Source organism: Pantherophis guttatus, chromosome 1, assembly GCF_059756535.1.
Source record: "Pantherophis guttatus breed Tessera chromosome 1, ASM5975653v1, whole genome shotgun sequence".
Classification (NCBI taxonomy): Eukaryota; Metazoa; Chordata; class Lepidosauria; order Squamata; family Colubridae; genus Pantherophis; species Pantherophis guttatus.
In genome coordinates this window covers 334192505-334205029 of record NC_142063.1, presented here as the reverse complement: position 1 = coordinate 334205029, position 12525 = coordinate 334192505, and the positions used below count along the sequence as shown (strand labels likewise).

General features: G+C 43.4%; 1 long non-coding RNA gene across 1 annotated transcript in view; it reads left to right on the top strand.

Annotated features, from left to right (window-relative positions):
• Positions 1 to 3673: 3673 nt before the first annotated feature.
• LOC132712301 (uncharacterized) overlaps positions 3674 to 12525 on the top strand; it is a 61641-nt gene continuing 52789 nt past the window's right edge. The window contains exon 1 of the long non-coding RNA XR_009622994.1: positions 3674 to 3787. This is a non-coding gene — a long non-coding RNA (uncharacterized LOC132712301). The remainder of the gene's footprint in view (positions 3788 to 12525) is intronic.

The following is a 12525-nucleotide window of genomic DNA, read 5'->3' as shown; positions in this document are numbered from 1 at the left end:
GATAAACCAAAATACTCTGATAATAAATACGAGTTGTTTCTAGCAAGAAACTTACTAACGGCGTGTGACTTAAATAGGCTAAGGGAGTGGCCAATTATCCTCAAGGCTTACTCTCGAGGAGACCTCCTCCTCCTGAGTAGCCACTCCTGCCTTTTGGCAGCCCTGCGTGCTCGAGCATTGAGGAGAGGCTCCTCCACTTCGCTCTCTCCACTTGAAGGAACCTCTGGAGGTTCTGAAGGCCCTGGCTGAGTCTCTGCCTCTGGCACCACATCCTCTTCAGCCTCCTCGCTGTCCGACGCGAGCACCGGCTGCACAGGCTGCTGACGTGACACCACACCAGCCTCCTCTTCATCGGGATCAGCCATGATCCGCGCAAGCCGCTGGTGGGCCACAACACACATCTAACAACATCTATCCCCAGATTTGAGAAGTAAATGTGGGCACCTTTTGATAGCAAAGTCTATATTTAAAATTTGGGGAGGAGGATGAGAACTACAGTAGGCGAACTATTGATGCAAGATAGGCAGACCCTTTTTACATATATAGGCAAGGCTTAATTTTTCTGCTTTCTTTCTGAATTTGGTTTCTTTTCTTGCTGTCCAGCCTACTTTAAGGTAGTTAGTTGAATGGCAATTTTTTTTTGAAAAGATTTTTATTTTTATTTCTTATACATCCATTATAAATGTACATTCTCCTATCCATAATTAATCATACATATAGACATTTTTTCTAAAGAAAGCATAACAATAAAACATTTTAATTGCATTCAGGGTTGCTCTTCTACCCTTTCTTTCACCTCATTTTACAACAAACCTTCTTCTCTTTCTTCTTTTTTCCCTTCCCTACCTCCTCTCCTCTCCTACTTCCTTCCTTCCTCCTCTCCTTCCTCTTCCCTACTTCCCCTTCCTTTCCCCCACTCCTCCTCTCTTTTCCCACTTCTAACCTTCTCTCCTACTCTTTTCCCCTATCTTTTCTTCCTCTCCTTTCCCCTTTCTTCCATTCCGCTCCCTCTCTTCTATCTTACCCTCTGCTCCTCTCTTCTTTCTTTCTCCTTTGTTGTCTAACATTTCCCCTATTTGGTATCTGAGCATCCCCAATTTTATATTAATATATACTTTCTTTCCAATTTCCATTGAATGGCAATTTTTGATGTCCAGGAAACATGTCCGTGATTTTTTGGCCCTTCAAGTTGGAGGCGGCTCCAAAGGCACACAAAACAATTTGAGACTCGAATGAAGGCCAATTCCCTACCTTTGGCTTAAGGGCAGTGCGGTGGCTCAGCAGTTAAAACCCTGGGCTTGTCAACTGGAAAGCCAGCAGCACAGGTTTGAGACTCGTGCTCCATGTGACAGGGTGAGCTCCAGGGGTGGGCTTCAAAAACGTTAGCAAGGGATTCTTTGCCCGGTTGCTGGGTGGGTGTGGCCATGGTGGGCGTGGCCTAGTCGGCCTCCTGCGCCATGGCAGAGGGGGCGTTTTTGCCCTCCCCAGGCTCCAGAGGCTTTCCTCAAGCCTCGGGGAGGTGGGGCGAAAACAGCCTCACCAGGCTCCGGAGGCCCTCTGGAGGCCAGAAACGGGCCCAGCCTTTCCAAACTTCTGGTAGACCCATTTTCACTCTTCCTGAGCCTCCGCACGAGCCCTGCACTTAGTAAAGGTAAAGGTTCTCCTCGCACATATGTGCTAGTCATTCCCGGCTCTAGGGGGCGGTGCTCATCTCCGTTTCAAAGCCGAACAGCCAGCGCTGTCCGAAGATGTCTCCATGGTCATGTGGCCAGCATGACTAAACGCCAAAGGTGCACGGAACGTTACCTTCCCACCAAAGGTGCTACCTATTTTTCTACATGCATTTTTTGCGTGCTTTCAAACTGCTAGGTTGGCAGAAGCTGGGACAAGTAACAGGAGCTCACCCCATTACACAGTACTAGGGATTCGAACTGCTGACCTTTTGATCAACAAGCTCAGCATCTTAGCCACTGAGCCACCTCATCCCCACAGTTACCTGCATCCAAAATGGGATTTGTGGGGACTCCTGGGAGGGGCGGGGTGGGGTTGGCAGGGCCAGCCAGGAGTGGGATTTGGGGGTTCTCTGAACTGCACAGAATCTTAGCTAGAACCCGAACTCCTGCAAACCCCCAGCAGCCCACCCCTGGTGAGCTCCCATCCTTACTCCAGCTCCTACCAGCCTAGCAATTCAAAAGCACACAAATGCAAGTAGATAAATAGGTGTCACTGTGGTGCGAAGGTAACAGTGCTCTGTGCTGGTCACATGCCCGCAGAAACATCTTCAGAGAGCGCTGACTCAATGGCCTTGAAATGGAGATGAGTACCACCCCCTACAGTTAGCAGCGACTAGCAGAGTAAAATCTGCAGGGACTCATTTACCTTTGGCTTAAAAGGCTGCTGAGATGCCCTCCAGTTCCCTAGTTCCGTGGCTTCTATTCCATCCGCCGTATGCTGCCTTCACTTATTCTGCAACAGCTGTTTCCCATCCTTTAAAAACCCAAAGGATATTTGTTTGTTCGGTTAAATATATACTTGGAGAAGGGAGGAGGAGCATAATGGTCCTAAAATAGTTCAAAAATGTAACTCAGCAGCTGCAAGATGGAACGTGGCAAACTCTGCTTCCTGTCTATCCATGGACATAGTACGGTACCGAACACAAGTTGTCTCTCTGGTCCATGCTATGCTTTGAGACTTAACTGCTAGCTACTAAGGCGTGAATCCTTCAGAACTGTAGTTCTACCATTTTGCAATGAAAGGAGGCAGAAGTAGAAGAGAAAGTTGTTTGATTTCCATTTTGTCCTTTCTTTTAAAACCTAAGGAGGTGGCAACACCTCGCTGATCTTGGCTGATCCTGAACTGCATCCAGTTTTGGTCACCACACTAACAAAAAAGAAGTTGAGACTTTGGGAAAAGTGCAGAGAAGAGCAACTAACATGATTAAAGGCCTGGAGACTAAAACATATGAAGAACGGTTGCGGGATTTGGGTTTGGCTAGTCTAGAGAAAAGAAGGACCAGGGGCAGTGGTGGTATTCAGCCGGTTCTATCCGGTTCGGACAAAGCGGTAGCAGCAGCTCTGGGAGGCTCCGCCCACCTGCCTGGATGTCATCACGTCCCGTTTTTGATGCCCTACGCATGTGTGGAAGGCCCTGCACATGAGCGGAGGTGGTGTGTGCACCAGGGGTGGGTTCTAAATTTTTTTACTACCGGTTCTGTGGGCGTGGCTTATTTTGTGGGCGTGGCTTAATGGTCATGTGACAATTATTTAGAATTTAGCAGAGGTACTGGTCTACCGGGCTTTTAACTGCTTGCAGAGCTGTACTGATCTACCCATTTATTGTTTGCAGGCACTGATCTACTCATGTATTTTTGCAGGCACTGATCTACTCATGTATTTTTGCAGGCACTGGTCTACTCATTTATTTTTACAGGCACTGATCCACTCATGTATTTTTGCAGGCACTGGTCTACTCATTTGTTTTCTTTTAACACTGATCAGCTGTAGGGCGGCCCTTTGAAGCCCCACGGCAAGAGTTTAAACAGTTTTTTTCCCTCCAGCCATCAGCTGGGACTCAGAAGGCAGCAATAGATTGGGGGTGGGGCCAAATAAAAGGTAAGAATAATGCGGGGGTGGGGGGCAAGGGGGGTGGGCAGGGGGCGGGGGGGCAGAACCGGTTCAGTGACATCATATCGTCACCGCTACCGGCTCGGGAGAACCGGGCTGAACCAGGAGGAACCCACCACTTGGGTGCACGCATGTGCGTTCACATTTGCAAACTGGTAGTGAAGGTAAGTGAATACCACCCCTGACTAGGGGTGACATGATAGCAGTGTTTCAGCATTTGAGGGGCTGCCACAAAGAACAGCACCAGAGGGCAGGACAGGAAAGAATGGATGGAAACTAATCAAAGAGAGAAGCAACCTGGAATTAAGGAGGAACTTCCTCACAGGGAGAACAAATTAACCAGTGGAACAGTTTGCCTTCAGAGGTTGTAGGTGCTTCATGACTGGAGGTTTTCAAGAAAAGACTGGATAGCCACTTGTCTGAAATGGTATCGGGTTTCCTGCTAGAGAAGGGGGTTGGACTAGAAGACCTCCAAGGTCCCTTCCAGCACTACTCTGATTGATTGAAAACACCGTCATATAGCATATTTATTCATTCTGATGAATGACAGTTTTAGAAAACCATTAGGCAGTGTGGATTTTAAAATCTTTACAGCTTTGTTAACATTTTGAGTTTTGTGTTTACATGATCCCTTTCTATTCTATTCTATTCTATTCTATTCTATTCTATTCTATTCTATTCTATTCTATTCTATTCTATTCTATTTTCCAGTCCATATTTTCTATTTTGTTGTTTTATTCTGTTCTGTTTTGTTCTGTTGTTCTGTTCTGTCCTGTCCTGTCCTGTCCTGTCCTGTCCTGTTCCGTTCCGTTCCGTTCCGCTCTACTCTACTCTACTCTACTCTACTCTACTCTACTCTACATTATTCTATTATTTTTTTCTATGCAACGGCTTCTATTCTATTCTATTCTATTCTATTCTATTCTATTCTATTCTATTCTATTCTATTCTATTCTATTCTATTCTATTTTCCAGTCCATATTTTCTATTTTGTTGTTTTATTCTGTTCTGTTTTGTTCTGTTGTTCTGTTCTGTCCTGTCCTGTCCTGTCCTGTCCTGTCCTGTTCCATTCCGTTCCGCTCCACTCTACTCTACTCTACTCTACTCTACTCTACTCTACTCTACATTATTCTATTATTTTTTTCTATGCAACGGCTTCTATTCTATTCTATTCTATTCTATTCTATTCTATTCTATTCTATTCTATTCTATTATTTTCCAGTCCATATTTTCTATTCTGTTCTGTTCTGTTGTTCTGTTCTGTTCCGTTCCATTCCGTTCCACTCCACTCCACTCCACTCCACTCTACTCTACACTATTCTATTATTTTTTTCTATGCAACGGCTGCTTTCCAACTTGACTCATGGGACCTTCGCATACAGTTTCCTTGGATATACTATAGATGCAGTATGTTATCATTTCTGTTCCCAGTTTAACCAGCAATTCTAACATTTCCGAATGGCCTCTGATCAAAGTGCTCATTGTCCACCCTGGTGAGCTTTTGCAGGGATCACCAAAAGTCATCTAGATGTATGCTGCCATCTGCTTGGGGAAAAAAAATAAAACAAAACCCTGGGGTATAAATGTAGCTGGTATGGAAGAACAGATGCTCAAAACACAGGAATGCCAACCTAGTCAAAAATAGTTGCAATCATACTGGGGATTTTTATTATTATTTTTTTTAAAAAAATCCCATTTTCGCCTTCAGCAACATTCCTTCTGTTTGGAAGGAACACAGAGCTGACTCACCCAAAATGAAATAGCTGCTGCTTTAATAAATATTTCAAGTCAAGGGATGATTGGATAGAGAGTTTCTGTCTAGGGAAATCTCAGGGTGACCCACACATGCTTAGTAAACAAAATGCCGTATCTGAAAAAAAATCAAATGGAGGCAGCTGAGAAGTTTATCACTCTGTCTGTTCCTCGGTAGGAATTGGTCTGCCTCTTTTGGCAAACTCTGGGGGGGGGGAACCCCAGCGTCTTGCAGTTCACCGTGTGATTTATTAGTTGGTGCAGATGTGGAAAGCATGGATCTTTTCCGCAGCTGCCAAATTGTGAGTCCAAATGGTTTCCCAAACAATTGTAGGGAATTGAGGGCTCTCAGTGTTGTGCAATTTATGGTGGTACTGATAAAGGAGAATATTTGTAGCTCAGGCAGTGGTGAAATGTAAAATTTGTTACTACCAGTTCTGTGGGCGTGGCTTGGTGGTGGTGGGGTAATATGACTGAGTGGGTGTGGCCAACTTTTTTTTTTTTTAACTTTTAAAACCATTTTTTCTATAACCTCTTCGGCTGAAAAAAAAATGCTTTTAAAGCCTCTGACGATCCCAGCTGATTTACCTTATTGGCAGAGACTTTCTTTTTTTTTTTAAAGCCTCTGACGATCCCAGCTGACTTGCCTGATCTGCAGAAGCTTTTTTTTTTTAAAGCCTCTGATAATCCCAGCTGATTTGCCTGATCAGCAGAGGCTTTTTTTCCTTTAAAAACATTTTTTCTATAACCTCTTCATCTGAAGAGGTTGTAGAAAAAATGCTTTTAAAAGCCTCTGATGATCCCAGCTGAGCCGCGTGATCATCAGAGGCTTTTTTTTTTTTACTTTTAAAAGCATTTTTTCAGCCAAAGAGGTTGCAGAAAAAATGCTTTTAAAAATATAAAAAAAGCCTCTGATGATTGTATGGCTCAGCTGGGCAATGGTGGGGTGGGGGCAAGGATTTTTGCTACCGGTTCTCCGAACCACTCGCTTCCATCGCTACCGGATCAGGCAATCCGGTCCAAACTGGGAGCATTTCACCCCTGAGCTCAGGGTTGAAATGAGGCCTTGCAGACATTTCATTACCCAAGTAGATAACATCATCAGTGCTGGATGATGAGTGGGGTTTGCTTCCTGTTTGCTTTGTAAGCACCGGTTCTTCGAGTAATGCTGAATAATATTCCAAAGTTGGTAAAATGTTATGGATCAGATTTGAAAATGTGAGAATGAATGATATATTATTCCCCACAGCAAAGAGAAGCAGAGATGGTTAAACGGATTCTTTTATCCAAATCAGAGATTATATCTAAGTTTGTCTCTGTTTTGAAACTGTTTCCAGAATTTGGTGATTTGTGTAATGAGGGGGGGAAAATGAAACTTTGATTCTGTTTTTGTAAACTACACGGGTTTATAGAAATGGCTTGTGCATGCTGTTGTGTAAAAGCAAAAAGTTGTGGCTGTAATGTGGTTACCTTCTACTGTGCTAAAGAGAGTTCGAAATTGGTGCCTTTTTCTTTTTCTCCCATTACACTATACCCCCTCTTTCTCTCCTCCCCACTTCTTTCTCTCCTCCCTTTCTCATTTTTTTCTTTGTCTTTTATATTTCGATAAACTAATTAGAAAAAGTTAAATTGTAAGCATTGGTGAGAGTGTTCTTGTTGGTTCTTTCATTAGGCTGTTGTTTACTGCTTGATTGTTGGTCTAGTATATTAATCAAGGTGTTGATCTCTGCTTATCTGGGTGTTCATTGCTGGTGAGAAGATGTTTTGGTATTTTGTTTCTTTTTTTGGCTTAGCTATTGTCTCTTTTGAATGGTAGGTAGATGTTGTTTATCTCTATGTGCCTGTTGATGGTTGCTTTGTCTGACTGCCAAGCTTCCAGAAATTATCTAGGATTTTTAGATTTGGCTTAGCCTACTATGTTCACAATTTCTCAGTTGAAATGACTGTGAAGTCTGTCAATGTGTTGTGAAACTAATGAGTTTTCATCATGTCTCTTGATTGTGGGTTGGTGTTCACGGATGTGCTCTGCTAGCCTTCTGTCTATTTGTCCTACCTAGTGGCAGTTACAGTCCCTTACACTATATGTTATAGATGACTCTTGCTTTTTTGTTTTTTGTTGTTCTGGGGCTGCTGGGTCATCGTTTCTGTAACATGGGGATTCTGTGCAAGTTGCAGAATCAGTACTGGGGCACAATGTTTTGTAAGACCTGGGCTCAGAGGTGGGCTGCTGCCAGTTCACACCGGTTCAGGCAAACTGGTAGTTAAGATTCTGTGCAATTCAGCGAACCGGCAAATCCCACCACTGGCTGGCCCCTCCCCTGCTCATTTTTCAGGCCATTTTCAGGCCATTTTTCAGGCCAAAAATGGCCCAAAAACCAGCCGGAAAATGGCCTGGAAAATGGCCCAAAAATGGTCAGAAAAATGGCCAAAGAACAGGCCAAAAAACAGGCAGGGGTGGGGCCATCCAGTGGTGGGATTAGCCCCAACTGTCTGAATCCTATGTCTGCCTTTGAGGCAAGTGGCCAGGAGGCAGGGCTGGGTGGTGATCAGTGACATCACCCACCTAGTCATATGACCAAACAGCCACGCCTACCCAGCCAGAGAACTGGTTGTTATCTCCTCCAGAGTTATGGAGGATCCCGGATCTACGCACCTTCCACCGCGCTCTCAAGACCTTTTTATTCCATCAGGCTAGCCTGGCCTAATTTTTTCCCTTTTTTCCTTTTTAAAACTCAAATTTTAATTTGTTTTTAATTTATTGGGGTGTTTTAAATCTGTCTTCGGCCAAATTGGTTCTATTCAGTTTTATTCTGTTTTTAAATTTTGTATTTATGTGTTTTTATCTTGTGGCTGTTCACCGCCCTGAGTCCTTCGGGAGTAGGGCAGTATATAAATCAAATAAACTAAACTAAACTATTCAAGTCCCACCACTGCCTGGACTGTTTGCCCCTTCTCTATATCTTCCCCACTTGGTGTCCCTGCACTCTAAACTGACATCCATAATGTACAAACATGTAGATTCCCACCAGACATTTGAAGGACTGTTGTCATTACTGCTGCTACAGTTTTGGTTCTCTATGCTGAAATTTCTCCTTTATTTCTTTTCACTCATTCATTGGGGAAGAATGCAATAAAAAAGAACTGCATGAGAAAATTGGGGAATGAATGGAAGAGAAAATGTGGCAGCATATAATGATGGTGTAGGTCAGGGCAAAGATTGGATTGTTTTTACACTGACATTGACTTATTATTAAATACGTTTCATGGGCATCATTCCGTACATATGCATTCAGTATGTTGTCTTTTTCATAATAGTTAGAACTTTAATTCAACAACAACTTGGTTGTTCCCAAGACTTTGGGGAGCCAGATGTTGCTTTGGGACTGGAGCATCCTTAGGGAGGTGTAAAAAAAATCTAGATGACAGCTATGATTGCATGATTGAACATCTGCCCTTTTAGACATGTGTTGTGTATGTGTAAACATGTAGATATGTGTTGTGTGTGTAGGGTTTCCCAACATTGACAATTTTAAAAGACATGTGGACTTCAACTCCCAGAATTCCCCAGCCAAACATGCAATTTTGGGAGTTGAAGTCCAGTTGTCTTAAAGTTGCCAAAGTTGGGAATCCCTGGTCTAAAAAGAGGGCCAAGGAGTGGGTGTGAATTGTGGTACCATGTCCATTTGATTATCCTGCATATTTTCCACTATTTTTCATTTGGCTGTTGGTCCTCAACATGATGAGCTTCTCCCTTGGGTCTTCGGAGCTGCTTCATTCGTGCACCTTTTAAAAATTCAGCCCAAGGATTTCAAATAGTGACACCATTGCAGTGAAGTCATTTAAAGTTTTTAAAAATCACTGCTCTGCAGTTTCCTTGAGCAATCTCTATAGGTATTTTAATTTGAATGTGGGTGTAATTAGTTCACTCCAGATTCATCTTTTATAGCACCTCATTACAGTCCAGGGATGTGCTATTTCCACAGCTTGGCAATCCAACATGTTTTCAAGACAGTCCCCACCCGCACAGATAAAGAGATTGGGGAGGAAATATCTGGTACAAAGAACCAGATCCACACCTGAAGTATTCAATTAGCTACTTTATTGCTGATGTCTATTTCACAAGAATCTTCCTGGGCCAGACTAGATAAAATTCAATGGCATTCAATGAGAGTCTGGCCTTGCTCTCTTATGCCTATGTAACAATTCCAGACTAGTTCCCCACTTGACTCCTCCCCCTGGCTCAGCCAGTCTCTCTCCAACAAATTGGAACTTTGTTATAATATAGACCAATTGTATAATTGTATAGACCAATTCTTGAATACAGCTCATCTGTCTGAAACCCGCACTGCATAGCGGACATTAATACAATTGAACGAGTCCAGAGATATTTCACAAGAAGAATCCTCCACTCCTCTGCTCACAATAGAATACCTTATGCTACCAGACTTGAAATTTTGGGTTTAGACAACTTAGAACTTCGCCGTCTTTGGTCTGACCTAAGCATAAAATTATTTGTTACAATGTCCTACCTATCAATGACTATTTCAGCTTCAATCACAACAATACACAAGCACACAATAGATACAAACTTATGGTAAACCTCTCCAAACATGATTGCATAAAATATGACTTGAGTAACAGAGTGGTCAATGCCTGCAATGCACTACCTGACTCGGTGGTTTCTTCCCCAAACCCCCAAAACTTTAACCTTAGACTGTCTACTGTCGACCTCCTCCCATTCCTCAGAGGTCCGTAAAGGGGCTGTGCGTAAGCGAACCAGAATGCCTACTGTCCCTGACCTAATATTCCCTTTCATTCGTATACATTTCATGTATTCATAATCATGTTTATACTTATATCTGTTATCTAATACATGCTTGATGAAATAAATAAATAAATAAAATAAAAATGAAATAAATAAAATATGTTGACTGCAGCAAGACTTCTTTATGCACAAAAATAGAAAGATATATCAATCCCCACAATGGAAAAATGGATGGAAAAAGTGATGGAGCTAGCAGAGATGGCAAAATTAACTGTTTTAATCAAAGAAAAGAATATATCCAGTTTCGTTTCTACCTGGAATCTTCTACTAGATTTTGTGGTTAAGACACACACACAAAATTAAAAATATTGACTTTGGGTTTTACTGATTAGATTAGTATGTTGTTGCAGGAATGACTAATACCTACTAAGTACTGTATGTAAAAGTAAAAGCTGCAATTTTATTTTGTATTTTAATGTGCTGATAAATATCGGAAGCCAATGTTTTTTTTTTCTATTCCCCTTTATCACACACTTTCTTTTCCCTTTTCTTTCCTTTTCCCATGTCCCAGTTACCTTTATTTTCATTTGTATTTTTCATCTAGTCCTCAACTTACAACCATTCATTTAAGGACCAATTGGAGTTATTACGGCCCTGAAAAAAGTGACTGATGACCATTTTTCACACTTATAAAACTGTTGCACCATCTCCACGTAATCAAAATGGCAACCGACTCATATTTATGACGGTTGCATTGTCCCCTGAGTCATGTGATCCCCTTCTGCGACCTTCTGCCAAGCCAAGTCAATGGGGAAGCCAGATTCAACAACCGTGTTACTAACTTAACAGCTGCAGTGATTTACTTAACAACAGTGGCAAGAAAGGTCGTAAAATGGGACAAAACTTATTTAACAACTGCCCTACTTAGCAGAAACTTTGAGCTCCATTGTGGTCATAAGTCGAGGGCGACTTGTATATCATGATAATCTCAATAAAATTTCTACCCTGGAGTGGGGTTGGAATGGAGATTTTGCAGTATCCTTCCCTTGCCGTGCCCACCAAGCCACGCCCACCAAGCCACACCATGCCCACCAAGCCACGCCCACAGAACCGGTAGTAAAAAAATTTGAATTTCACTACTGCTCGGCCTTCTCTCAAATATACGAAAACTGGTGATTGTTTTATTTCTGTGTGGCATCCTTTTAGTTGCAAAATGAACGGGACTACCGATGGAAGGAAAGTTGCATTAAAACCTTCACCACAGTGGTGAAATCCATTTTTTTTTATTACCGGTTGTGTGGGCGTGGCTTGGTGGGTGTGGTGTGGCTTGGTGGGCATGGCAGGGGAAGGATACTGCAAAATTTCCATTCCCACCCCACTCCAGGGGAAGGATATTGCAAAATCCCCATTCCCACCCCACTCCAGGGGAAGGATACTGCAAAATCTCCATTCCCACCCCACTCCAGGGGAAGGATACTGCAAAATCCCCATTCCCACTCCACTCCAGGGGAAGGATACTGCAAAATCCCCATTCCCACCCCACTCCAGGGGAAGGATACTGCAAAATCTCCATTCCCACTCCACTCCAGGGGAAGGATACTGCAAAATCCCCATTCCCACTCCACTCCAGGGGAAGGATACTGCAAAATCCCCATTCCCACTCCACTCCAGGGGAAGGATACTGCAAAATCCCCATTCCCACTCCACTCCAGGGGAAGGATACTGCAAAATCCCCATTCCCACCCCACTCCAGGGGAAGGATATTGCAAAATCCCCATTCCCATCCCACTCCAGGGGAAGGATACTGCAAAATCCCCATTCCCACTCCACTCCAGGGGAAGGATACTGCAAAATCCCCATTCCCACCCCACTCCAGGGGAAGAATATTGCAAAATCCCCATTCCCATCCCACTCCAGGGGAAGGATACTGCAAAATCTCCATTCCCACCCCCACTCCAGGGGAAGGATACTGCAAAATCCCCATTCCCACTCCACTCCAGGGGAAGGATACTGCAAAATCCCCATTCCCACCCCACTCCAGGGGAAGAATATTGCAAAATCCCCATTCCCATCCCACTCCAGGGGAAGGATACTGCAAAATCTCCATTCCCACCCCCACTCCAGGGGAAGGATACTGCAAAATCCCCATTCCCACCTCACTCTGGGGCCAGCCAAAGGTGGTATTTGCCGGTTCACCGAACTATTCAAAATTTCTGCTACCAGTTCTCCAGAACCTGTCAAAACCTGCTGGATATCACCCCTGCTTCACCAGTCTGTGATCTGATGTTATCTTAACAACGTAATTAGATAAATGGAGTAGTTGGATAAAAGGTCTTAATACAATCTGGGATTATATTTTTTCTTTCGGGTTCACTCCCATCCCTT